Raw genomic sequence first — 27843 nt, 5'->3', positions numbered from 1 at the left:
ATACTTCAGAGCCTCATGGCAGCAACGCCCCAAACACAATGCAAAAGAGGCAATTGTAGAGACTGAGGTTAAGATGGAAGGAACACAAAGGAACACAATTAAACATGCCCTGAATGGTGCAAAGATCTCTCGGCCAACTCCTGACCCAACGCCGTTTTGCCAGCAAATCTGGCTTCTTCTGGGGATAAGGAAACACATAAAAACATCTCCCCTATATAGTGCCCACACAGGTGTGTGGAAGATAATTAAGATTGCAGGACCTGAATGACGTCAGCACCAATGGAATTGGAGCCCCAGTACTTAAGAGCCAATAATAGAACCAAAAGCACCTAATGGGGGCAGGACTAAGCTGACAGAGCGATCATGTGAGCAAGCACATGGCCACAGTGTCAGAGGTGCATCATAAGACACGCCCTGACCATGCCAGGAGAGCCAATCAGTGGCCCATGTAGTCATATGGAGAAGGAACTGGGGGCAGTGCAGTAGGTGCGGCCAAACGTCTGAGTGACAGCGGCACCAACAAAACATGAGGCCTCAAACTCCAAGGGGCGGAGGGATAGTGATGCGGCGATCACGTGACACAGCACGCGACCGCAATGTCACGGGCGCCGCCAAGGTAACACCCCCACTGCAAAAGCACAAGCAGTGGTGAACGCCCCACCCCGGCAACGCAGGCAAGCCTTAGTGAGGGAGCGGCCACGTGATGCAGCACACGACCGCGGCGGCACACTTAGGCTAGTGTCTGCGCTCGGGTGTCTGCCTGCCGAGCGGAACGGAGGCCAAGCGGAGCCATCCCGATGCACTCCAAGTGGAAGCGCATCCACTCAGAATGCATCAGGGCTCTACAGATCCGTTCGGGTCCGCTTGTGAGAGCCTTTAAACAGAACTCACAAGCGGAACCCCGAACGCCAGTGTGAAAGCAGCCCAATGCAGATACACATACCAGCCCACAGACACCTCTAAATATGGGCAGATGATCAAAGTGCATGGAAACTTATTAAGTATAGGTCAGGGTAAAAGTTACCAGGCCAGTGACTGGGAGCTGGACATGACGTAAGATGACATAGTATACGAAAGCACACAGTTAACCGCTCATTATCCAAATGGACGGCAGATAACTACATGGTGTATTGTTTACTGTTGGCAAATGGATTGCTAAAGGAAGTGGTCCTGTCGACATTGGGGCATGCCACGCACCTCCCGCATGGGGTACATCCCCATTTGGAACCTTTTGAGTCTGTATTCAATTTGGTCTGATGACCTGGATGGTAACTGTTTACCAACAGATCCTTTAGATTTTTGGTGCGTCTGTACGTGATGGAAGGGCAGTTAGGTAAGATTTTTGCCAACATGGGGTCTAATTGTAGGACCTCCCAGTACTTGGCTAGAGCAGAGAGGAGGCTGAGGCAGGTCTGGTCTTCGTTTGGTGGTGAAAGGTGAATTGCGTTATGGATTCCGTTACCACAGACCATAACGTAATTCTATGATGGAATGCATTTGGAGGCATTCCGTTATTCATTCTGTCATAATAGAAGACTATGGACCGCAAAATGGATCCGTCCTGTTTCCGTTATGTAGGGGAGTCCTCTCGTCATAGAACTGCGTTATAGTCTGTGGTAACGGAATCCATAATGCAATTCACCTTTTACCACTAAACGAAGTGAGAACAAATGTCATAAGCTAAAATTCCCTCGTCTCTAGAAATAACCCATCCTGCTCTGTGATTTGGACCGGTTTTCTTTGTACTTGTAGGATTGTGGCCATTTTATTTCAGACTTATGATTGCCCTGTAAATAAGACAAGCCATTATAAATAACAAAATGTTTGATACATTTATAGCAAAGTGATATTTCTGTATAATAATGTTATTCCCACAGTGGGACAAATAAAAAAAAAAAATGGGAAAAAAGTTTTTTTTTAGAACTGTGTGCTATCCACATTTCCAGAGCGCGCCCCCAATCTTCCGGTCCGTGGATCCATAAAAAAATAGAACATGTCCAATTCTTGTCCGCAATTGTGGACATGAATAAGCAGTTCTATGGGGGTGCCAGCCGGGTGCATTGCGGATCCGCAATACACTGCGGACGTGTTGATGAACCCTTAAAATGACTTTAGTGATCAATGCCAATGATGCTCTTGTGTGTGTCAAACAGAATTTGGTGACAGATTTATTTTATTTAATACATTTCATGTCTTATTAGCAGTTAGTATTTAGAACATTGGTATATTTTTATATACCGCGGATTGCTGATCTGAGCCGCCTAAGTACATTTATTATGTGAGTAGACTATAATACAACTGACAAATAATCCATTTGGAAATTAACGCTGTTACTTTGAACTGTGCGAACATATTTGAATTCAGGACTATTAGTCTCTGCAAAAGATCCCAGGATATCGGATCGACTATTTCATCCGTCCTTTTTGTATATGGCACACTTCTGATATTGGACTGAACATTCGGATAGTTTTGGATTGTTCTCATCCTCCATATATGCGAATTATTGGTCACATCCGATTTTTTTTATATATATCAAATAGGTCCTTTTACCATTGTGTTACAGTGATTATATATACTTTAGATATTATTATCGATGTGTATGAATGTGTGTTAGAATATGTGTTTTTAATAATATAATAATTGATTTTATTCAATAAAGTACCACGGCTACTAGATATAGTGAGTGCCCAGCCCTTTCTATTGTATAATTTTTTGCTTGTTAGATTGGGTGAATCTGCGGGCTGTGAGCACCCATCCAGGTTTCCCCATACAGTAGTGCGACCCATCATCTGTGAATTAACCCATATTTTTATCTGCATGCTAATTACATTTTATATTTTAACTGTTTGTGTGTAATTAGGAAAAAGAGAACCTTTTATCTTATAAAATTTTTCTTTCTCCAGGTGAAGACTGGATAAAAGGCTCCCAAGGTCATCTAATTCTATCTCCTTCTATATAGAAATAGAAGGTAATCAATCTAAAATTACCAATAATAGAACTGGACATAATCTGGGTGAGATGTCTTCAAATTCTGAATATGGGAAAGATTTTGAAAATAATGCTAATCTTTCTGTGCACAAAGAAATTCATAAAAATGAACGGTCATGTTCTGAAAGAGAGAAAACTTTTAATGTGATATCAAGTGTTGATGAAAATAAGATAAATAACACAGGAGAGAAGCCATATTCACATTCAGAATGTGGTAAGTGTTTTTGTCGGAAATCACATCTTGTTGAACATCAGAAAACTCACACAGGAGAGAAGCCATTTTCATGTACGGAATGTGGGAAATGTTATAGTGGTAAATCAAGTCTTGTGCGACATGAGAGAATTCACACAGGAGAGAAGCCATTTTCATGTACGGAATGTGGGAAATGTTATAATGATAAATCAAGTCTTGTGCGACATCAGACAATTCACACAGGAGAAAAGCCATTTTCATGTATGGAATGTGGGAAATGTTACAGTGATAAATCAAGTCTTGTGCAACATCAGAGAATTCACACAGGGGAGCGGTCATTTCCATGTCCGGAATGTGGGAAATATTTTAGTAAGAAATCAATTCTTGAGGTACATCAGAGAATTCATACCGGGGTTAAGCCATTTTCATGCCCTGAATGTGGGAAATATTTTATTGGGAAATCAAATCTTGTAATACATCTGAAAATTCACAGCGGGGAGAAGCCATTTGCATGTCCTGAATGTGAGAAATGTTTTAATCAAAAATCAAGTCTTATCAAACATCAAATAATTCACACAGGAGAGAAGCCATATTCATGTCCTGAATGTGAGAAATGTTTTACTCAAAAATCAAGTCTTATTAAACATCAAATAATTCACACAGGAGAGAAGCCATATTCATGTCCTGAATGTGAGCAATGTTTTAATCAAAAATCAAGTCTTATTAAACATCAAATAATTCACACAGGAGAGAAGCCATATTCATGTCCTGAATGTGAGAAATGTTTTACTCAAAAATCAAGTCTTATTAAACATCAAAGAATTCACACTGGAGAGAAGCCATTTCCATGTCCTGAATGCAGGATGTCATTTAAACGTAAAGATCAGTTTGAGATTCATCTGAAAATTCACACAGGAGAGAAGCCATTTTCATGTTCTGAATGTGAGAAGTGTTTTAGTATGAAATCAAATCTTGTGCGACATCAGAAAACTCACACAGGAGAGAAGGGATTTTCATGTTCTGAATGTGAGAAGTGTTTTAGTATGAAATCAAATCTTGTGCGACATCAGAAAACTCACACAGGAGAGAAGGGATTTTCATGTTCTGAATGTGAGAAGTGTTTTAGTGAGAGATCAAATCTTGTGCAACATCAGAGAATTCACACAGGAGAGAAGCCATTTCCATGTCCTGATTGCAGGACGTCATTTAAAAGTAAACAGTATCTTGAGTGTCATCAGAGAATTCACAAAGGATAGAAGCCATTTTCATGCGCTGAATGTGGAGAGTGTTTTAGTGAGAATTAAAGTTTGAGACACCTGAGAATTCACACAGGGGAGAAGCCTATTTAATATACAGAATGTGGGAAATGCTTTGGCTGTAAATTAAAGGGGTTGTCCGGGCTTTAAATCCCTTCATGTATTATGACTTAATTGTATGTCATAATTAGAGATGAGCGAATCAACTTCAAATTAAAATCCAAAGTTAATTTAAATAAAACTTTGGTCCAATACTGTATGGAGTGAGCGCTCCATACAGTATTAGTCTGTATTGGCTCAGATGAGCCGAAAATATTACTTAAATAGTATTGGACCGGCACTCAAACATATGGGTTCACGCAAAGAACCCATAAAGTAAAGTAGTGCAATTTATTAGAACATAAAAAACATACATACACGTAATAGTGGGATAAATGAGACAATGGGTGGACTATCTCATGTATAAAGTCCATACAATGCAGGTTATTGGAGAAAATGAATAATGTCCCGTACTTATGCAAATAATACCTATTAGGCAAAATCGATAGCAAACAGTTTCATAGTGTGAGTATAATACTCACTATTTACTGCGCAACTCAGTGGCGTCCCACATGTAAGGGCGCTTACCTCGGTGTCGATTCAATCCAATGCAAACGGCAGAGTGTAGTTGCTTACTGACGTCATAAAATCGGATCTCCGTAAGATCCCTTCAATTATCGTGAGATGAGCTATTACTTTTTCTTTCTCTTTCGTATAATACAGACTCTTCAATCGCTGCTAAAAATCGTAGTGAAGCTTCGATCTTGTGATCATGGATTGTTATCAGTAGCCAGCCTTTAATAAAGTCGACCACCAGTCGGTTTGCTTTCGTTTGTTTCAGAAGATAATTTCCTTGGTGTCTTTCAATGTTGCATGGCCATGCTCAAAATTTCTGACTCTTTATGAATATCCCATCGATCCCATTTTTGGACATTGGCACCTATCCGTGTATATAGAGAGTGAGCCGTCCCATTACTATTCATTTACTTGCAGTTATTACTTAGCAAAGTCTCGCGTGACTTTGCGTAATCACTTAATAGATTCATTTTTATTGCAAAAAAACATTTCCAAGATTTTGGTTCCAAGGTACCAAATGGAACCGAACCCGAGTTGGGGGAAATGGGTTTTTCACATTATAAATGAATCTATGAAGTTATTATGCAAAGTCACAAGAGACTTCGCTAAGTAATAACTTCAGGTCATCTGGGCCAGTACAGACTAATACTGTACGGAGCGCTCGCTCCATACAGTATTGGACCGAAGTTTTATGCAAATCAACTTCAGATGTTTTATCCGAAGTCGATTTGCTCATCTCTAGTCATAATGCCTTAGGGAATGTATCTGACCTGACAGGGAGCGGAGATTGCGTCGCACCCTTCATTTAACCCCTGCGGTGCCTGTGAATGAAGGCAGAGGGATGCTGCTTCCACTGGGTGCTGGCACAAAGTGCAGTTCTGACTTGCATTTAGGATGCAGTTTTTTTATTGTAGCTAGCTGGAATTACTTAAATCATTCCCACTATGCAGAACACCAGGGGTTAACAAAACTGCATCTTGAATGCATGTCAGAACTGCACTGTGTGCCAGTACCCTCTGCTTTATGATCAGTTGCCATGGCAGCCCGCAAGCTGCTTAAGTGATCCAGGCCTGCGATGGCGTTCTCCATACTGAGCTATGCACGAGGCACAGCTCAGAGAATCTGGCTTCACGTCACCCACCACTGGAACAGTCCATTGTCATAAATTTAGGCCCCGGCACCCAGGCAGAGGAGAGAGGTCCCATAACACAGAATCTGGCTTCATGTCACCAGAGAATCAGTCTTCATGTCATAGCAGAGAATCATGCTTCACGTCACCCACCACTGTAACAGTCCATTGTCATAAATTCAGGCCCTGGCACCCAGGCAGAGAAGAGAGGTTCCGTAACAGAGAATCTGGCTTCATGTCAGCAGAGAATCAGTCTGAATGTCATAGCAGAGAATCATGCTTCACGTCACCCATCATTGGAACAGTCCATTGTCATAAATTTAGGCCCAGGCACCCAGGCAGAGGAGAGAGGTCCCATAACACAGAATCTGGCTTCATGTCAGCAGAGAATCAGTCTTAATATCATAGCAGAGAATCATGCTTCACGACACCCACCACTGTAACAGTCCATTGTCATAAATTTAGGCCCCGGCACCCAGGCAAAGGAGAGAGGTCCCATAACACAGAATCTGGCTTCATGTCAGCAGAGAATCAGTCTGCATGTCATAGCAGAGAATCATGCTTCACGTCAGCCACCACTGTAACAGTCCATTGTCATATATTTAGACCCAGGCATCCAGGCAGAGGAGAGAGGTCCCGTAACAGAGAATCTGGCTTCATGTCAGCAGAGAATCAGTCTGCATGTCATAGCAGAGAATTAGGCTTCACGTCACCCAACATTGGAACAGTGTCATGGTCTTACCTTCTCACTGTTCTCCTTCGTTTGACATGTGCTGGCGGCCATCTTGGTTTCTGGGTTTCTTGTAGCCTCCCACCCTGCGGCTTCTCCTTCCCACTGGGAGGAGCTGGATGCCCAGCTCATATATATAGGAGGTCTGTGGCTTCAGTTCCTTGCTTGGTCCTCCTGTGTTCACATGCTTCTAAGACTGCTGCTGCTTCTGGTTCCTGATCCTGGCCTCGTCTGACTACCCCGTTGGTTCCTGATCCTGGCTTCGTCTGACTACCCTGCTGGTTCCTGATCCTGGCTACGTCTGACTACCCTGCTGGTTCCTGACCTCTGTCTACGCAAGACCCTGCTTCGGTTTAGCCATCCGTTTGGACTTTTGCTTACAGCTTGCTTTTCAATAAAGCCTTCTTATTTCCACTTATCTCTGTTGCACGTCTGGTTCATGGTTCCATGACATTAGGACCAAGCCATGAATTTTGACGGTACAGGGCCATCCTCGCTACCTACGCTGGTTGCCAGACTTGATCAGCAGGATCACCTGTTGGGTCTGTTCGCTGTGGCGTTGCAAACCCTGCTTGAACGCACGGCTCATTTCGCTTCCGTTGCCGATGGGTCGGTTGTCGCTCCTGGGCCCGCTCCTACTGCCGCTCCGGTTGTTGCGCCAGAGTCTACCCCGACACCTGTTGCTGCGCCTGCGGTGTCTCGGGGCATGACCGGTTCTGCCCCCCTTCCACAGCGCTTTGGGGGAGAGCCAACTCAGTGCCGAGGTTTCCTTAACCAGGTGGGCATTTATTTCGAGTTTCTGCCACATGCCTTTCCTACTGAGAGATCAAAGGTGGGCTTCTTGATCTCGCTGCTCTCGGACAAGGCCTTGGCCTGGGCCAGCCCTTTATGGGAGAACAACAATCCGGTGGTTGCCGAGTTTTCCGGTTTTGTTGCTTCTCTTCGGAAGGTATTCAATGTGCCGGCTCGTGCTGCCTCTGCTGCGAAGCTCCTTATGTCTATCAGACAGGGTTCACGATCCGTAGCTGAATACGCCATTGAGTTTCGTACCCTGGCAGCAGAGGTGGGCTGGAATAATGAGGCTCTGGTCGCTGCTTTCTCTCATGGTCTCTCGGATGCCTTGAAGGATGAGGTTGCAGCTAAGGACCTACCAGTGGAGCTCGAGTCTCTTATTTCTTTCCTGATTTTGATTGACACCAGACTCAGGGAGAGACCTTCCTTTAAGGAGAGCCTGCGGAGGCCTTCTAACAGATTGGCGCCTACGTTTGCTGTCCCACCCGTGCCTCCCTCTCCTCCCACGCCTCCTGGGGATGACTTGTCTGGGGGTGAACCCATGCAGCTGGGGTTTGCTCGCCTGTCCGAGGGGGAGAGGGTACTCCGGAGACGCGAGGGCCGATGCATGTACTGTGGTCTCGGTGGGCATTTTCGGTTGGCATGTCCAAACCGTCCGGGAAACGCTCGCACCTGAGATCCTGTCGGGGGCAGATCTTGGGTGGAGTCTCCTCGTCCCCGGTTTCCCGTGTTGACAAACCACTGATCACTGTTGTCCTCTCCTGGGTCGGGGGCTCGGTGACGACCCAGGCGTTGGTGGACTCTGGTGCTGGTGGTTTGTTCATTGATAGTGTGTTCGCTGCCGCCAATTCCATTCCTCTGCAGCCTCGAGGTTCCCCACTGGCTCTTGAGGCGATAGACGGCAGACCCCTTCTGCTGCCACACGTGACTCATGAGACCCTTCCAGTGGGGATAGCCATTGGTGCCGTTCACAGAGAGTCGGTCTGTCTCCAGGTGATTTCGTCTCCACACTACTCGGTGGTCTTGGGGTACCCCTGGCTCCAGAAGCATAATCCGAGTTTCGATTGGAGATCGGCCGAGATCCTCTTGTGGTCACCGCAGTGTGGGGCTAGTTGCATCTATGGGCCTGTCAAGTTGCTGTGTACTTCCTCGGACTCTCTGTTGCCTCCTGAATACGAAGAGTACCGGGATGTATTCGATAAGGTGCGCGCGTTGCCTTACCTCCGCACCGCCCATACGATTGTGCCATAGAGTTACAATCTGGTGCCGTTCCTCCTCGTGGCAAAGTCTACCCACTTGTCGGTAGCGGAGAATGAGGCCATGGAGGAGTACGTGAGGGAGGCGCTTTCACGCGGACACATTCGCAAATCCTCGTCCCCGGCAGGGGCTGGATTTTTCTTTGTGAAAAAGAAGGGCGGTGAGTTGAGGCCTTGCATCGATTACAGGGGTCTCAATCGCATCATGATCAAGAACGCTTACCCGATACCCTTGATTTCCGAGCTGTTCGATCGCCTCAAAGGGGCCACGGTCTTTACCAAACTCGACCTGAGGGCGGCATATAACCTGGTAAGGATCAAGGCGGGCGATGAGTGGAAGACCGCGTTTAACACCAGGACCGGTCATTATGAATCCTTGGTTATGCCCTTTGGGTTGTGCAATGCGCCCGCAGTCTTCCAGGAATTCATCAACGATGTTTTCCGTGACCTGTTGCAGCAGTGTGTGGTGGTCTATTTGGATGACATCTTGGTATATTCTGAATCCATGGAGGCCCACATTATGGATGTCAGACGAGTGTTGCAACAGTTACAAAAGAACAGGCTGTTCGGTATGCTTGAGAAATGCGAATTTCACCGATCCCAGGTAACCTTCTTAGGTTACATCATTTCCGCTGAGGGGTTCTCCATGGATCCTGAGAAGGTTTCGGCTGTCTTACAGTGGCCCCAGCCCAGTGGTCTCCGTGCCCTGCAGCGCTTTTTGGGCTTTGCCAATTATTATCGGAAGTTCATCAGGGACTTTTCTATGCTAGCCAAGCCTCTCACGGATCTGACCAGGAAGGGCAGTAATTTCCAGGTCTGGCCGCTCGAGGCCATCCGAGCTTTTGAGGCTCTAAAGTCCGCCTTTGTGTCGGCTCCGATTCTGTCGCATCCCAACCCTGGGTTGCCCTTTGTCCTCGAGGTGGACGCGTCTGAGACGGGAGTAGGCGCCCTTCTGTCTCAGCGTAGGACACCCGAGGGTCCTCTGCTTCCCTGTGGGTTTTACTCCCGGAAACTGTCTTCCGTGGAGTGCAACTATCAGATTGGTGACAGGGAGTTATTGGCCATCGTGCAGGCCCTTAAAGAATGGAGGTACTTGCTCGAGGGTTCGGTGGTTCCGGTTCTCATCCTGACGGACCACAAGAATCTGACCTACCTTTCTGAGGCCAAGAGATTGACACCACGTCAGGCCAGATGGGCTCTGTTCTTGTCACGTTTTAATTACGTGGTCTCCTACCTACCCGGTTCCAAGAACATCAGAGCGGATGCCTTATCACGGCAGTACTCCGAGCTGTCCGGGGAGGAGTCGATTCCGACTTCGGTCATACCTCCGAATCAGATCCTGGCCGCCATTCGCACCAGCCTGACCTCTCCCCTGGGTGAGCAGATTTTGGCGGCTCAATCTGGTGCTCCCTCTGGGAGACCCAATGGCAGGTGTTTTGTGCCTGAGGAGTTGCGCACTCGGTTGTTCCGAACCTACCATAACTCCAAGGCCGCGGGGCATCCTGGAAAGAATCAATTGGGTTGACCTCCTGCCTTGGGCTGAGTTTGCCAGGAACACGGCGGTGAACTCTTCCTCTGGGACGTCTCCCTTCATGGCCAATTATGGGTTCCAACCTGCCGTGTTACCGGAGGTATTCTCTCCCCAGGATATTCCGGCTGTGGAGGATCACCTTTCCGTCCTACGTGCTTCTTGGGTACAGATCCAGAGGTCCCTTGAGGTCTCTGCGCAGCGCCAGAAACTCCAGGCTGATCGCAGACGAGCGCCCGCTCCTTCCTACCAGGTCGGAGACCGTGTATGGTTGTCCACCCGCAACCTCAACCTTCGAGTGCCCACTCCCAAGCTGGCGCCTCGCTTTGTTGGTCCCTTCCGAGTGCTTCGCAGGGTAAACCCGGTAGCCTATGCCCTTGCGCTTCCTCCTGGCATGCGGATCTCCAACGTGTTTCATGTCTCCCTGTTGAAGCCATTGGTGTGTAATCGTTTCACTTCCTCGGTTCCTCTGCCCCGTCCGGTCCAAGTGGGCAATCGTGAGGAATATGAAGTGAGCAATATCCTGGACTCACGCCTGGTCCGCGGTCGGTTGCAGTTTTTGGTCCATTGGCGTGGTTATGGTCCAGAGGAGCGTTCCTGGGTTCCCTCCGCAGATGTCCATGCTCCTGCTTTGCTCCGAGCCTTCCATGCACGCTTCCCTCAGAGATCGTTCCTTACTCCGCGGAGGAGGGGCCCTTGAGGGGGAGGTACTGTCATGGTCTTACCTTCTCACTGTTCTCCTTCGTTTGACATGTGCTGGCGGCCATCTTGGTTTCTGGGTTTCTTGTAGCCTCCCACCCTGCGGCTTCTCCTTCCCACTGGGAGGAGCTGGATGCCCAGCTCATATATATAGGAGGTCTGTGGCTTCAGTTCCTTGCTTGGTCCTCCTGTGTTCACATGCTTCTAAGACTGCTGCTGCTTCTGGTTCCTGATCCTGGCCTCGTCTGAGTACCCCGTTGGTTCCTGATCCTGGCTTCGTCTGACTACCCTGCTGGTTCCTGATCCTGGCTTCGTCTGACTACCCTGCTGGTTCCTGACCTCTGTCTACGCAAGACCCTGCTTCGGTTTAGCCATCCGTTTGGACTTTTGCTTACAGCTTGCTTTTCAATAAAGCCTTCTTATTTCCACTTATCTCTGTTGCACGTCTGGTTCATGGTTCCATGACAAACAGTCCATTGGCATATATTTAGGCCCAGGCACCCAGGCAGAGGAGAGAGGTCCCGTAACAGAGAATCTGGCTTCATGTCAGCAGAGAATCAGTTTGCATGTCATAGCAGAGAATCAGGCTTCACGTCAGCCACCACTGTAACAGTCCTTTGTCATATATTTAGGCCCAGGCACCCAGGCAGAGGACAGAGGTCCCGTAACAGAGAATCTGGCTTCATGTCAGCAGAGAATCAGTCTGCATGTCATAGCAGAGAATCAGGCTTCACGTCACCCAACATTGGAACAGTCCATTGGCTTATATTTACGCCCAGGCACCCAGACAGAGGAGAGAGGTCCCGTAACAGAGAATCTGCCTTTATGTCAGCAGAGAATCAGTCTGCATGTCATAGCAGAGAATCAGGCTTCACGTCACCCAACATTGGAACAGTCCATTGGCATATATTTAGGCCCAGGCACCTAGGCAGAGGAGAGAGGTCCCGTAACAGAGAATCTGGCTTCATGTCAGCAGAGAATCAGTTTGCATGTCATAGCAGAGAATCAGGCTTCACGTCAGCCACCACTGTAACGGTCCATTGTCATATATTTAGGCCCAGGAACCCAGGCAGAGGAGAGAGGTCCCGTAACAGAGAATCTGGCTTCATGTCAGCAGAGAATCAGTCTGCATGTCATAGCAGAGAATCAGGCTTCACGTCACCCAACATTGGAACAGTCCATTGGCATATATTTAGGCCCAGGCACCCAGGCAGAGGAGAGAGGTCCCGTAACAGAGAATCTGGCTTTATGTCAGCAGAGAATCAGTCTGCATGTCATAGCAGAGAATCAGGCTTCACGTCACCCAACATTGGAACAGTCCATTGGCATATATTTAGGCCCAGGCACCTAGGCAGAGGAGAGAGGTCCCGTAACAGAGAATCTGGCTTCATGTCAGCAGAGAATCAGTTTGCATGTCATAGCAGAGAATCAGGCTTCACGTCAGCCACCACTGTAACAGTCCTTTGTCATATATTTAGGCCCAGGCACCCAGGCAGAGGAGAGAGGTCCCGTAACAGAGAATCTGGCTTCATGTCAGCAGAGAATCAGTCTGCATGTCATAGCAGAGAATCAGGCTTCACGTCACCCAACATTGGAACAGTCCATTGGCATATATTTAGGCCCAGGCACCCAGGCAGAGGAGAGAGGTCCCGTAACAGAGAATCTGGCTTTATGTCAGCAGAGAATCAGTCTGCATGTCATAGCAGAGAATCAGGCTTCACGTCACCCAACATTGGAACAGTCCATTGGCATATATTTAGGCCCAGGCACCCAGGCAGAGGAGAGAGGTCCCGTAACAGAGAATCTGGCTTCATGTCAGCAGAGAATCAGTTTGCATGTCATAGCAGAGAATCAGGCTTCACGTCAGCCACCACTGTAACGGTCCATTGTCATATATTTAGGCCCAGGCACCCAGGCAAAGGAGAGAGGTCCCGTAACAGAGAATCTGGCTTCATGTCAGCAGAGAATCAGTTTGCATGTCATAGCAGAGAATCAGGCTTCACGTCAGCCACCACTGTAACGGTCCATTGTGATATATTTAGGCCCAGGCACCCAGGCAGAGGAGAGAGGTCCCGTAACAGAGAATCTGGCTTCATGTCAGCAGAGAATCCGTTTGCATGTCATAGCAGAGAATCAGGCTTCACGTCAGCCACCACTGTAACAGTCCATTGGCATATATTTAGGCCCAGGCACCCAGGCAGAGGAGAGAGGTCCCGTAACAGAGAATCTGGCTTCATGTCAGCAGAGAATCAGTCTGCATGTCATAGCAGAGAATCAGGCTTCACGTCACCCAACATTGGAACAGTCCATTGGCATATATTTAGGCCCCGGCACCCAGACAGAGGAGAGGTTCATTCAACTTTGGGTTGCCTCGCAATATAATGGTAAAATGAAAATAAAAATATGATTGAATGAGGAAGTGCCCTGGAGTACAATAATATATGGTTAAGGGGAGGTAGTTAATGTCTAATCTGCACAAGGGATGGACAGGTCCTGTGGGATCCATGCCTGGTTCATTTTTATGAACTTCAGCTTGTCCACATTGGCTGTAGACAGGCGGCTGCGTTTGTCTGTAATGACGCCCCTTGCCGTGCTGAATACACGTTCAGACAAAACGCTGGCCGCGCGGGCAGGCCAGCACCTCCAAGGCATAAAAGGCTAGCTCTGGCCACGTGGACAATTTAGAGACCCAGAAGTTGAATGGGGCCGAACCATCAGTCAGTACGTGGAGGGGTGTGCACACATACTGTTCCACCATGTTAGTGAAATGTTGCTTCCTGCTAACACGTTGCGTATCAGGTGGTGGTGCAGTTAGCTGTGGCGTGTTGACAAAACTTTTCCACATCTCTGCCATGCTAACCCTGCCCTCAGAGGAGCTGGCCGTGACACAGCTGCCTTGGCGACCTCTTGCTCCTCCTCTGCCTTCGCCTTGGGCTTCCACTTGTTCCCCTGTGACATTTGGGAATGCTCTCAGTAGCGCGTCTACCAACGTGCGCTTGTACTCGCGCATCTTCCTATCACGCTCCAGTGCAGGAAGTAAGGTGGGCACATTGTCTTTGTACCGTGGATCCAGCAGGGTGGCAACCCAGTAGTCCGCACACGTTAAAATGTGGGCAACTCTGCTGTCGTTGTGCAGGCACTGCAGCATGTAGTCGCTCATGTGTGCCAGGCTGCCCAGGGGTAAGGACAAGCTGTCCTCTGTGGGAGGCGTATCTTCATCGTCCTGCGTTTCCCCCCAGCCACGCACCAGTGATGGGCCCGAGCTGCGAGCTGCGTTGGGTGCCACCCCGCTGTGACCATGCTTCATCCTCATCCTCCTCCACCTCCTCCTCATCCTCGTCCTCCTCGTCCTCCAGTAGTGGGCCCTGGCTGGCCACATTTGTACCTGGCCTCTGCTGTTGCAAAAAACCTCCCTCTGAGTCACTTCGAAGAGACTGGCCTGAAAGTGCTAAAAATGACCCCTCTTCCTCCTCCTCCTGGGCCACCTCCTCTTCCATCATCGCCCTAAGTGTTTTCTCAAGGAGACATAGAAGTGATATTGTAACGCTGATATCGGCGTCATCGCCACTGGCCATGTTGGTGGAGTACTCGAAACAGCGCAACAGGGCACACAGGTCTCGCATGGAGGCCCAGTCATTGGTGGTGAAGTGGTGCTGTTCCGCAGTGCGACTGACCCGTGCAGCTGAAACTTCACTATGGCCTGCTGCTGCTCGCACAGTCTGTCCAGTATGTGCAAGGTGGAGTTCCACCTGGTGGGCACGTCGCATATGTGGCGGTGAGCGGGAAGGCTGAAGTTACGCTGTAGCGCAGACAGGCGAGCAGCAGCAGGATGTGAACGCCGGAAGCGCGAACAGACGGCCCGCACTTTATGCAGCAGCTCTGACATGTCGGGGTAGGTGTGAATGAAATTCTGCACCACCAAATTCAGCACATGCGCCAAGCAAGGGATGTGCGTCAAACCGGCTAGTCCCAGAGCTGCAATGAGATTTCGCCCATTATCGCACTCCACCAGGCCGGGCTTGAGGCTCACCGGCAGCAACCACTCGTCGGTCTGTTGTTCTATACCCCGCCACAACTTCTGTGCGGTGTGGGGCCTGTCCCCCAAACATATGAGTTTCAGAATGGCCTGCTGACGTTTACCCCGGGCTGTGCTGAAGTTGGTGGTGAAGATGTGTGGCTGAATGGATGAGCAGGTGGAAGAAGAGGAGGAGGAAGCTGAGTAGAAGGAGGTGGCAACAGGAGGCAAAGAATGTTGCCCTGCGATCCTTGGCGGCGGAAGGACGTGCGCCAAACAGCTCTCCGCCTGGGGCCCAGCTGCCACTACATTTACCCAGTGTGCAGTTAGGGAGATATAGCGTCCCTGGCCGTGCTTACTGGTCCACATATCTGTGGTTAGGTGGACCTTGCCACAGATGGCGTTGCGCAGTGCACACTTGATTTTATCGGATACTTGGTTGTGCAGGGAAGGCACGGCTCTCTTGGAGAAGTAGTGCCGGCTGGGAACTACATACTGTGGGACAGCAAGCGACATGAGCTGTTTGAAGCTGTCTGTGTCCACCAGCCTAAATGACAGCATTTCATAGGCCAGTAGTTTAGAAATGCTGGCATTCAGGGCCAGGGATCGAGGGTGGCTAGGTGGGAATTTACGCTTTCTCTCAAATGTTTGTGAGATGGAGAGCTGAACGCGGCCATGTGACATGGTTGAGATGCTTGGTGACGGAGGTGGTGGTGTTGGTGGTACATCCCCTATTTGCTGGGCGGCAGGTGCCAACGTTCCTCCAGAGGCGGAGGAAGAGGCTGCGGCGGCTGCAGCAGAAGAGGCCGAGGCGGCAGCAGCAGAAGAGGCCGAGGCGGCAGCAGCAGAAGATGTAGCAGGGGGAGCCTGAGTGACTTCCTTGTTTTTAAGGTGTTTACTCCACTGCAGTTCATGCTTTGCATGCAGGTGCCTGGTCATGCAGGTTGTGCTAAGGTTCAGAACGTTAATGCCTCGCTTCAGGCTCTGATGGCACAGCGTGCAAACCACTCGGGTCTTGTCGTCAGCACATTGTTTGAAGAAGTGCCATGCCAGGGAACTCCTTGAAGCTGCCTTTGGGGTGCTCGGTCCCAGATGGCGGCGGTCAGTAGCAGGCAGAGTCTCTTGGCGGCGGGTGTTCTGCTTTTGCCCACTGCTCCCTCTTTTGCTATGCTGTTGGCTCGGTCTCACCACTGCCTCTTCCTCCGAACTGTGAAAGTCAGTGGCACGACCTTCATTCCATGTGGGGTCTAGGACCTCATCGTCCCCTGCATCGTCTTCCACCCAGTCTTGATCCCTGACCTCCTGTTCAGTCTGCACACTGCAGAAAGACGCAGCAGTTGGCACCTGTGTTTCGTCATCATCAGAGACGTGCTGAGGTGGTATTCCCATGTCCTCATCATCAGGAAACATAAGTGGTTGTGCGTCAGTGCATTCTATGTCTTCCACCGCTGGGGAAGGGCTAGGTGGATGCCCTTGGGAAACCCTGCCAGCAGAGTCTTCAAACAGCATAAGAGACTGCTGCATAATTTGAGGCTCAGACAGTTTCCCTGATATGCATGGGGGTGATGTGACAGACTGATGGGGTTGGTTTTCAGGCGCCATCTGTGCGCTTTCTGCAGAAGACTGGGTGGGAGATAATGTGAACGTGCTGGATCCACTGTCGGCCACCCAATTGACTAATGCCTGTACCTGCTCAGGCCTTACCATCCTTAGAACGGCATTGGGCCCCACCAAATATCGCTGTAAATTATGGCGGCTACTGGGACCTGAGGTAGTTGGTACACTAGGACGTGTGGCTGTGGCAGAACGGCCACGTCCTCTCCCAGCACCAGAGGGTCCACTAACACCACCACGACCATGTCCGCGTCCTTTACTAGATGTTTTCCTCATTGTTATCGTTCACCACAACAACAAAAATATTATTTGGCCCAATGTATTGAATTCAAATTCAGACCTTTTTTAAAGACACCTAACACTATCTGGCTATCTATTTAGGTACCGTATTACACTAATACAGGCTCAGCAGTAACCACAGATTTAGCTGACTATAAATTTGAGGCCTATTATTTAGGCGCTGGGTGACAGGTATACGTTTACAGACAGAATTAGACTGGGATATGCACAGTAGCGTGTGTGTGAAGTTATTGAGAATGACCCTATCTGCACCTTGAATCTAATATACCCCTTTAGGGATAAATTTAAAGTAGGCCTGATACAGCAGAAACCACTAATTTAGAGAATTGCTAAATTGGGAATTGTATTTCAACCCAGAACAAAAACTGTGCTTTGACGGACACTAAAAAACTTGACCAGCTACAGCAATAACGACAGATTTGGATGACTATAAATTTGAGGCCTATTATTTAGGCGCTGGGTGACAGGTATATGTTTACAGACAGAATTAGACTGGGATATGTACAGTAGCGTGTGTGTGAAGTTATTGAGAATGACCCTATCAGCACCTTGAACCTAATATTCCCTTTTAGGGATAAATTTAAAGTAGGCCTGATACAGCAGAAACCACTAATTTAGAGAATTGCTAAATTGGGAATTGTATTTCAACCCAGAAAAAAAACTGTGCTTTGACGGACACTAAATAACTCGCCCAGCCACAGCAATAACCACAGATTTAGCTGACTACAAATTTGAGGCCTATTATTTAGGCGCTGGGTGACAGGTATACGTTTACGGACAGAATTAGACTGGGATATGGCCAAAAAATAACCACACTATTGATGGTTAAATGCACTTGGTGTGACAGCTTGACCAACCACACTATTGAGGGTTAAATGCACTTGGTGACAGGCTCAGCTTGCCCCTGATGTAGTATATGGCCAAAAAATAAACAGACTATTGCTGGTTAAATGCACTTGGTGTGACAGCTTGACCCTGATGTAGGATTTAGCCAAAAAACAACCACACTACTGAGGGTTAAATGCACTTGTTGGCAGCTTGTGCTGGCGCACCACAAGACACAAAATGGCCGCCGATCACCCCAGAAAAAAGTGACAGAAAAACTGTCTGGGCAGCCTAAAAACAGTGAGCAATTCTATAGCAGCAGTTCAATGATCCACAGCTGCAGATCGATCTCTGAATGAAGTCTTTTGGAGGAGTTAATCACTGCCTAATCTCGCCCTAACGTCGCAGCTGCAACCTCTCCCTACGCTAATCAGAGCAGAGTGACGGGCGGCGCTATGTGACTCCAGCTTAAATAGAGGCTGGGTCACATGCTGCACTGGCCAATCACAGCCATGCCAATAGTAGGCATGGCTGTGACGGCCTCTTGGGGCAAGTAGTATGACGCTTGTTGATTGGCTGCTTTGCAGCCTTTCAAAAAGCGCCAAGAAAGCGACGAACACAGAACCCGAACCCGGACTTTTACGAAAATGTCCGGGTTCGGGTCCGTGTCACGGACACCCCAAAATTCGGTACGAACCCAAACTATACAGTTCAGGTTCGCTCATCCCTACTTGAAATCAATCTAGAAGAGCAATTGAAGAAATGAATGGGAACATCATTGGATCCACCTGATCTACAGGCTGGTTTTATCTTTGTTAGAAAGAGACTATCGTGTATTGTGTGAAGTCCAATTTTCATTTTTTTATAATTATTAGATATTTCATTGTAGAGTAAGAATAGTTAAATGTGAGTTGATTGGAGCAGTGTCAGAAGTGGAGCAAAAGTATATAAAGAATCATCATAAAGTAAAATATTAAAATGGAAGACCATGACAGAATAAATGACTGAGTAGGTTACCCCGGAAAACTTCTGGCTGAGTTAGTTTATAAAAGTAAATCGTTTATAAATGATCTGATAGGAACTATGAAGGAATTTGCAAAATTGCTTGGGACAGACACGGCAGAAGGTGTGTGTGCGCTGTTTAGGAGGATAGTTGTAGTAGTAGTAGTGGCAGCTAAGTAGCAGGTAACGGAAGTGGCAGTAGGGGAAATATCAGCAGAAACATGATAGTAGGAAGGCAGACAGTGGCATGATGGTGGCAGCAGCTGTACAGCACACAACATGGTGGTAGGCAGGCAGACAGGAGCAGTGGCATAATAGGGCACCCTCTGAGCAGATCTAGTCATCGGCCTCAGCCGGAGGATTGTGAAAATCCACATGGATCCATGCCTCATTCTTTTGACAAAAGCTTGGTTTTCTTGGGTGTCATGCCTCCTGCCATGCTGAAAATCCTCTCTGAGATGACACTGGAGGCTGGGCAAGAGAGAACAGACAGCGCATACTGGGCGAGTTCAGGCCACTGTTCCAGTCATCCTGTTGGCAAACAAGGGTGGCCACCAGCATCCGCAACAAGTGTTTCTTCCTTCTCCTGGTCTCTCTTGTGGCAGCTAGGAGACATCCACGGGTGCTACAGTGTCACATTTTCGTCATCACTTTCTGCTTCTTCTGCTCAGATTCCTCCTTTGTCGTCAGCCATTAAAAAATGGAATGCATGGCCATTAGTGTTGATCGAGCATGCTCGGCCGAACACCAGTTCAGCTCGAGCATCTCGATGCCCGGCACATGGCGGTACTCGCAGCCAATAAACGTGTAGGAAAGTACTGCCCAAACTGTGATGCCAATAGCTATGTTGGCTACTGGCATTACAGTGATTGGCTGGCCAAAACACATCATCGGATGCTAAAAAACAGTGTTTCCCAACCTGTGTGCCTATGGCTGTCCAGGCATGCTGGGAGTTGTAGTTTTGCAACAGCTGGAGGCACACTGGTTGGAAAACACTGCTATAAAGCACCCGATGACACGTGCTCGGCTCAGTAAAAGGCCTCGTGCACACAACCGTTTTTATTTACGGTCCGCAAAAACGGGGTCCGTAGGTCCGTGATCCGTGACCGTTTTTTCGTCCATGGGTCTTCCTTGATTTTTGGAGGATCCACGGACATGAAAAAAAAGTCGTTTTGGTGTCCGCCAGGCCGTCCGGAGCCAAATGGATCCGTCCTGACTTACAATGCAAGTCAATGGAGACGGATCCGTTTGACGTTGACACAATATGGTGAAATTGCAAACGGATCCGTCCCCCATTGACTTTCAATGTAAAGTCAGGAGTCCCTTTTATACCATCGGATCAGAGTTTTCTCCAATCCGATGGTATATTTTAACTTGAAGCGTCCCCATCACCATGGGAACGCCTCTATGTTAGAATATACTGTCTGATATGAGTTAGATCGTGAAACTTAAATCCGACAGTATATTCTAACACAGAGGCGTTCCCATGGTGATGGGGACACTTCTGGTTAGAATATACTAAAAGAACTGTGTACATGACTGCCCCCTGCTGCCTGGCAAGTGCTGCCAGGCAGCAGGGGGCAGACCCCCCTCCCTGTTTTTAACTCATTGGTGGCCAGTGCGGCTGGCCCCCCCCCCTCTCTCCCCTGTAGTTAACTCATTGGTGGCCAGTGGGCCCCCCTCCCTCCCCTGTAGTTAACTCATTGGTGGCCAGTGGGCCCCCCTCCCTCCCCTGTAGTTAACTCATTGGTGGCCAGTGGGCCCCCCTCCCTCCCCTGTAGTTAACTCATTGGTGGCCAGTGGGCCCCCCCTCCCTCCCCTGTAGTTAACTCATTGGTGGCCAGTGGGGTCCCCCCTCCCTCCCCCTTCTAATTAAAATCTCCCCCCCTAACATTGGTTGAAGCAGAGAGTACCGATCGGAGTCCCAGTTTAATCGCTGGGGCTCCGATCTGTAACCATGGCAACCAGGACGCTACTGCAGTCCCGGTTGCCATGGTTACTTAGCAATTTGTAGAAGCATTATACTTACCTGCGAGCAGCGATGTCTGTGTCCGGCCGGGAGCTCCTCCTACTGGTAAGTGACAGGTCTGTGCGGCGCATTGCTTAATGATCTGTCACTTACCAGTAGGAGGAGCTCCTGGCCACCAACGAGTTAACTACAGGGGAGGGAGGGGGGGCCGGCCGCACTGGACAACAATGAGTTAACTACAGGGGAAGGAGGGTTGCCCACTGGCCACCAACAAGTTAACTACAGGTGAGGGAGGGGGGCCGGTCGCACTGGACAACAAAGAGTTAACTACAGGGGAGGGAGGGACGGCCGCACAGGCCACCAATGTGTTTACTAAAGGGGGGGCCTCCAGGCAGCAGGGGGCAGTCATGTACACAGTTCTTTCAGTATATTCTAACTAGAAGTGTCCCCATCACTATGGGAACGCCTCTGTGTTAGATTATACTGTCGGATCTGAGTTTTCACAAAGTGAAAACTCAGCTCTGAAAAAGCTTTTATGCAGACGGATCTTCGGATCCGTCTGTATAAAAGTAACCTACGGCCACGGATCACGGATACGGATGCCAATCTTGTGTGCATCCGTCTTCTTTCACGGACCCGTTGACTTGAATGGGTCCGTGAACCGTTGTCCGTCAAAAAAATAGGACAGGTCATATTTTTTTGACGGACAGGATACACGGATCACGATCTCGTCTGCAAAACAGTGCATTTTTCAGATTTTTCCATGGACCCAGTGAAAGTCAATAGGTCCACGAAAAAATACGGAAAACGGCACAACGGCCACGGATGCACACAACGGTCGTGTGCATTAGGCCTTAGTCAGGGAGAGCTGTGCAAAGGAAGGGACAGAGAGTGTAGGAATAGAAATTATTTTTGTACAAAAAACGTTTCAGAGACCCAAAAGTCCTTGTAAGGACTATTCTGTGTGACAGTAGCAATATACGTTTATAGTGCAACCTGCGATAAATTGCTCAGTGTTAGGGAGAGCTCTGCATAGGAAGGGATAGACAGTGTAGGGAGTGTAATTGGAAGATTTTTATACAAACTTTTTTTAGAGACCCAAAAGTCCTTTTAAAGACTATTGTGTGTGACGTAGCAATATATATTTTTAACGCATTCTGAGCTAAATACCGTGTAATATGTTGCTGCGGACAGTTAAATTATTCGCGCCACATCTCCTGTGTAACGTATGCGCATCCCTAAAATATCTGTGACATCCAGTGCACTTTTTCCGTAGACGGTGTCCGCTGAGGACAATGACATTAGCTGCGCCATATCTGCAGTGTAACGTGTGCGCTGAAAAAATGTATCTGTGACATACAGTGTACTTTTTCAATAGACGGTGGCCATTACCAGGCCTACATCTACAGTGTAAGGTGTGCGTCTAATCTTTTTTTTTATCAGTGACATACAGTGTACTTTATCCGTAGACGCTGCGAACAGTGACATTACCTGTGGTACCTGTCCTGTATAACGTTACCTCATCCCAAATACTTTTTGACTTTTGCGCATACACTCCCAAATCCTACGCTACTGTACGTGTGACATACTTTCAAGCATATATAACATTTAAAATCAAGATGGCAAGTAAGGGACGTCGAAGTGGCCGTGATGCTGATGGTGCACGCAGAGGCCGCGGCCCTGGGCGCGTAGAAACTGTGCATGCTGCCAGAGCACAAATAAAACAATCATCCACCATACCTAGCTTCATGTCCCAGTTTGCTGGGCGGCGCAGGACACCACTCTTGAAGTCAGACCAGTGTGACCAGGTGGTCGGTTGGATTGCAGCAGATAATGCTTCCAGTCGGTTAAGCACCACCCTGTCTTCCACCAAGTCCAGTGAGTCCAGGAGTCTGGTCAACACAATCCTCACCCTAATCCTCCTTCCTCCCACCATGGAGAGTCTGGCCAAACAAGTGATCCCACACTCAGATATTCCCAGGACCTCTTTTCATCGCCATTACTTGATTTGGCCCTCTCGCCATGCACGCTTGAAGAGGGACATGAGATCTTGTGCCCTGATTCCCAACCTCTTGAGCATCCACAGTCACAAGAAGATGACGGTGGGGAACAGCAAGTAGTGTTTAATGAGGTGGATGATGATGAGATACAGTTGCCAATAAGTCAACCGGAATTACTGTTTCAAGAGGTTGATGAACAGGATGAGACACAGTTGTCAATCATTGAGGCTGTGGTTAGGTCACCAACTCAGGAGGATGACCAGAGTGAGCAAGTGAAAGAGGAGTTGGTGGACAATGAGGTCACTGAACCAACCTAAGAAGGTAAAAAGACGAGCAAGGACAGCAGTACAGTGGAGGAGGGATCTGCAGCACCGCAATAGGCTGGAAGAGGCAGTGGGTGGCAAAAAGGGAGAAGGCAGGCCACACCAAAAAGGGCTGCAACTGTTCCACGGAGCATCCACTTGTGGAAATCTCCCTTGCCAAGGGGGAGGTGTTCAGCAGTATGACGCTTTTTTAAGGAAAGTGCAGATGACAAAAGAATAGCAATTTGCAACCTGTGCCGTTCCAAAATGAGCCGGGTCGTGAATACTAGCTACCTCACCACCACCAGCATGATCCGCCACATGGCATCCAAGCACCCTAATAAGTGGGACGAACGCCTAGATCCACAATCTTTGTCTGCGGGTCACACCACTGCCTCCTCTTCCCCTAGGTTATGTGCTGCTAGACAATACCCTGTAAAAGGCGTAGGCCTGGATGCCTGCCGCCCTGCACCTGGACCTTCGCAAGCACCATCAGCGACCAAATCCACTTTCCAGTCTCAGCGCAGCGTCCAAATGTCCTTACCCCAGACATTTTAACGCAAGCGCAAATACCCAGCCACCCACCCACAGGCCATAGCACTAAATGAGCAGCTTTCCAAATTAATAGCCCTGAAAAATATTGCCATTTAGGCATGTGGACACTGAGGCCTTCCGCAGCCTGATGTTGCTTTACGCAGTCCTTAGCCGCCACTATTTTTCAATGCGTGCCTGCCTTACACCAACATGTGTCCCGAAACATTCCACGTGCCCTAACCAACGCAGTTATTGGGAAGGTCGACTTAACCACGGACACATGGACGCGGACACACGGACACAAGTGCTTTCAGCCAGGGACGCTACATTTCCCTGATGGCACACTGGGTGAACGTTGTGGAGGCTGGGAGCTAGTCGTACCCTGGGATTGCACAGGTGCTACCGACGCCGAGGATTGCGGGCCCTACGTCGATCAGTGTTTCCACCAGCACCTACGTTAGTGGCTCCAACCCCCACTTCTCCTCCTCCGCCTCCTCCTCCACTAAGGGGACTTATTTTCTCAAAAAGGGTGGGAATTGGGTAATAAATGTATTTAGATCACTAACAGATTTAACAGTGATCATTCTGATGGGAATACCCCTTTATGAACTGACTATAAGGGATTGATCTTTTGACACCGTGAATATGAAAGCAAAGAGTTTGTAGCAGTTGTTTTTTTTTTATAGCCTTCTGTAATAATGTCACCATCTTCTATAGCCACCGGGACAAATCCATCTTAATTCTCAAATTTACACGTGAACTTCATATTCATCTCATTGATGTTATTTAAATAAGTAACAAAATCTAGAAACTGCACTTCCTCCTCTGAATATATGATGAACACGTAATGGATGTATCTAAAAGAAGCTTTGATCTACTGTACAAAAGGATTTTTTACTGTTAACGCATAAGAGTCTTCAAAAACTGGTAAAAATATATACGCCAAGGCATCGGTCCCCAACCACCGGGCTGCGGCCCAGGACTGGGCCCTGGAAGATTGTTTGCCGTGCTACGGCAATACAGAGGAGGGGAGACGCCAGGTGCATGCGCGCCCGACACGCACATCACACACAACAAGCGGCCATACAGTGGGAAGGAAGGAGAGCGTTCCTTCCTTCTCACTGTGATGCCGGCCAGCCACTGCGACCAATGAAAATGCTTGAAAAGGGCTAGTGAGGCAGGGATTGGTTAGGTCACGTTGCCCCACCAATGGAGATGCTGAAAAGAGCTTGTGAGGGGAGGGATTAGTTAGGTCTTACTGCCACACCAATGGAAATAAACATGACAGCCCGAGGGGGGTTGTCGGCATCTAGTTTCAGCTAGTATCTGAGGGAGTGAGATTTAGATATTTGTTTCAGTTGTTTCTGTGATGTAGTGAACTATAATTACACGCACTTCATACGTTTCAGAGGCTTTTATCGACAATTACATGACATTTATGCAAAGAGTCAGTATTTGCAGTGTTGGCCCTTCTTTTTCAAGACCTCTGCAATTCGACTGGGCATGCTCTCAATCAACTTCTGGGCCAATTCCTGACTGATAGCAACCCATTCTTTCATAATCACTCCTTGGAGTTTGTCAGAACTAGTTGGTTTTTGTTTGTCCACTCGCCTCTTGAGGATTGACCACAAGTTCTCAATGGGATTAAGATCTGGGGAGTTTCCAGGCCATGGACCCAAAATGTCAATGTTTTGGTCCCCGAGCCACTTAGTTATCACTTTTGCCTTATAACACGGTGCTCCATCGTGCTGGAAAATGCATTGTTCTTCACCAAACTGTTGTTGGATTGTTGGAAGAAGTTGCTGTTGGAGGGTGTTTTGGTACCATTCTTTATTCATGGCTGTGTTTTTGGGCATAAATTGTGAGTAAGCCCACTCCCTTGGATGAGAAGCAATCCCACACATGAATGGTTTCAGGATGCTTTACTGTTGGCATGACACAGGACTGATGGTAGCGCTCACCTTTTCTTCTCCGGACAAGCCTTCTTCCTGATGCCCCAAACAATCGGAAAGAGGCTTCATCGTAGAATATGACTTTGCCCCAGTCCTCAGCAGTCCATTCACCATATTTTCTGCAGAAGATCAATCTGTCCCTGATGTTTTTTTTGGAGAGAAGGGGCTTTTTTGCTGCCCTTCTTGACACTAGGCCATCTTCCAAAAGTCTTCGCCTCACTGTGCGTGCAGATGCGCTCACACCTGCCTGCTGCCATTCCTGAGCAAGCTCTGCACTGGTGGCACTCCAAACCCGCAGCTGAATGCTCTTTAGGAGACGATCCTGGCGCTTGCTGGACTTTCTTGGACGCCCTGAAGCCTTCTTAACAAGAATTGAACCTCTTACCTTGAAGTTCTTGATGATTCTATTTATTGTTGATTGAGGTGCAATCTTAGTAGCCACAATATCCTTGCCTGTGAAGCCATTTTTATGCAACGCAATGACGGCTGCACGTGTTTATTTGCAGGTCACCATGGTTAACAATGGAAGAACAATGATTTCAAGCATCACCCTCCTTTTAACAGGTCAAGTCTGCCATTTTAACCCAATCAGCCTGACATAATGATCTCCAGCCTTGTGCTCGTCAACATTCTCACCTGAGTTACCAAGACGATTACTGAAATGATCTCAGCAGGTCCTTTAATGAAAGCAATGAAATGCAGTGGAAAGGTTTTTTGGGATTAAGTTAATTTTCATGGCAAAGAAGGACTATGCAATTCATCTGATCACTCTTCATAACCTTCTGGAGTATATGCAAATTGCTATTATAAAAACTTAAGCAGCAACTTTTCCAATTTCCAATATTTATGTAATTCTCAAAACTTTTGGCCACGACAGTAGTATTATATATTTTAATATCCACCTTGTGTTTTTTTATGCACGTGAATCGGGCAGCGCCGACCAGCACCCCCTAAGCCCTGCCCCAGAACCCCCCACCCCCACCCCACCCGGTCCCTGGGAAAATTGTCTTGCATTAAACTGGGTTTTGGTGCAAAAAAGATTGGGGACCACTGAGCCAAAATACATAGGACAGGAGTGTCCATCATCATAGCAATTTCTGATGCTAGAAAAACCAAAGCATTGCGAGACCAAACAAAAAATTATGTCACACTCTGGATTTTTGTTTTACTCTGTTATGTCTTTGTCTTCTATATTTGGTTTTAATGTGTGTCTCAGAAAATTCATAGATCGGCCAAGAGCTAATTTTTTGTTCTTAAATTGATCAATTGTTATGATGCATCATATATTTGTTTTAAAAGGCTGTAAAATATAGGTGAAACACAAAAAATTAGAATATCATGCAAAAATTCTTTTATTTCAGTAATGCAACTTAAAATTTGAATTTTGTGAAAAGGTTCAATATTCTAGGCTCAAAGTGTCACACTCTAGTCAGCTAATTAATCCATACCCCCTGAGCAAAGGGTACTTCAAAATTGAGACTTTGGGGTTTCATAAGCTGCAAGCCATAATCATCCTAATTATAACAAATAAAGGCTGGAAATATCTCGCTTTGCATGTAATGAGTCTCATATGTTAGTTTCACCTTTTAAGTTGTATTACGGAAATAAATGAACTTTGCACAATATTCTAATTTTTCAAGTTTCACCTGTAGACTGAATTATAGATGGAGAGTCATGTGGTTATATGTCTGGATGGAATGTATCTCATCAGGATGTAAAATGCTCATTATTTACACTGATTCTCATATGAAAAGGTCTCGGAGTATCCCAGGAATCTCTTACAGATGCTAAATAGGAGTGTGAACAATAGGTCTCTACCCTCAAATACAATGTGTAAATGAAGGATCATCTCAGGAGGCCAGAAAATGCTAAATCGGTTGATGAGGAGGTGGCACAATTCTTCTTCTATTGTATATGGTAATGAGGGAAGCCAGATCTGATGATGAAAGGTTTCATTGATAATGAAGGTGGGACTGGGCGTCTCCTGGGGGAAGAAGAGGAGCAGATAGCTATAGCTACCAAAGGGGTATAAAAGACCCAAGCATTACTTGGATCACTGACTTGCTGAGGAGAAGACACAGACTAGAGATCAAGTCCTGAATGTGTGGAGGGTCCATGTCTGGTAAGTGTCACTGAACTGACTG

Source organism: Bufo gargarizans, chromosome 3 (assembly GCF_014858855.1).
Source record: "Bufo gargarizans isolate SCDJY-AF-19 chromosome 3, ASM1485885v1, whole genome shotgun sequence".
NCBI classification, from domain to species: Eukaryota; Metazoa; Chordata; class Amphibia; order Anura; family Bufonidae; genus Bufo; species Bufo gargarizans.
Note: the sequence above shows the minus strand (reverse complement) of the source record.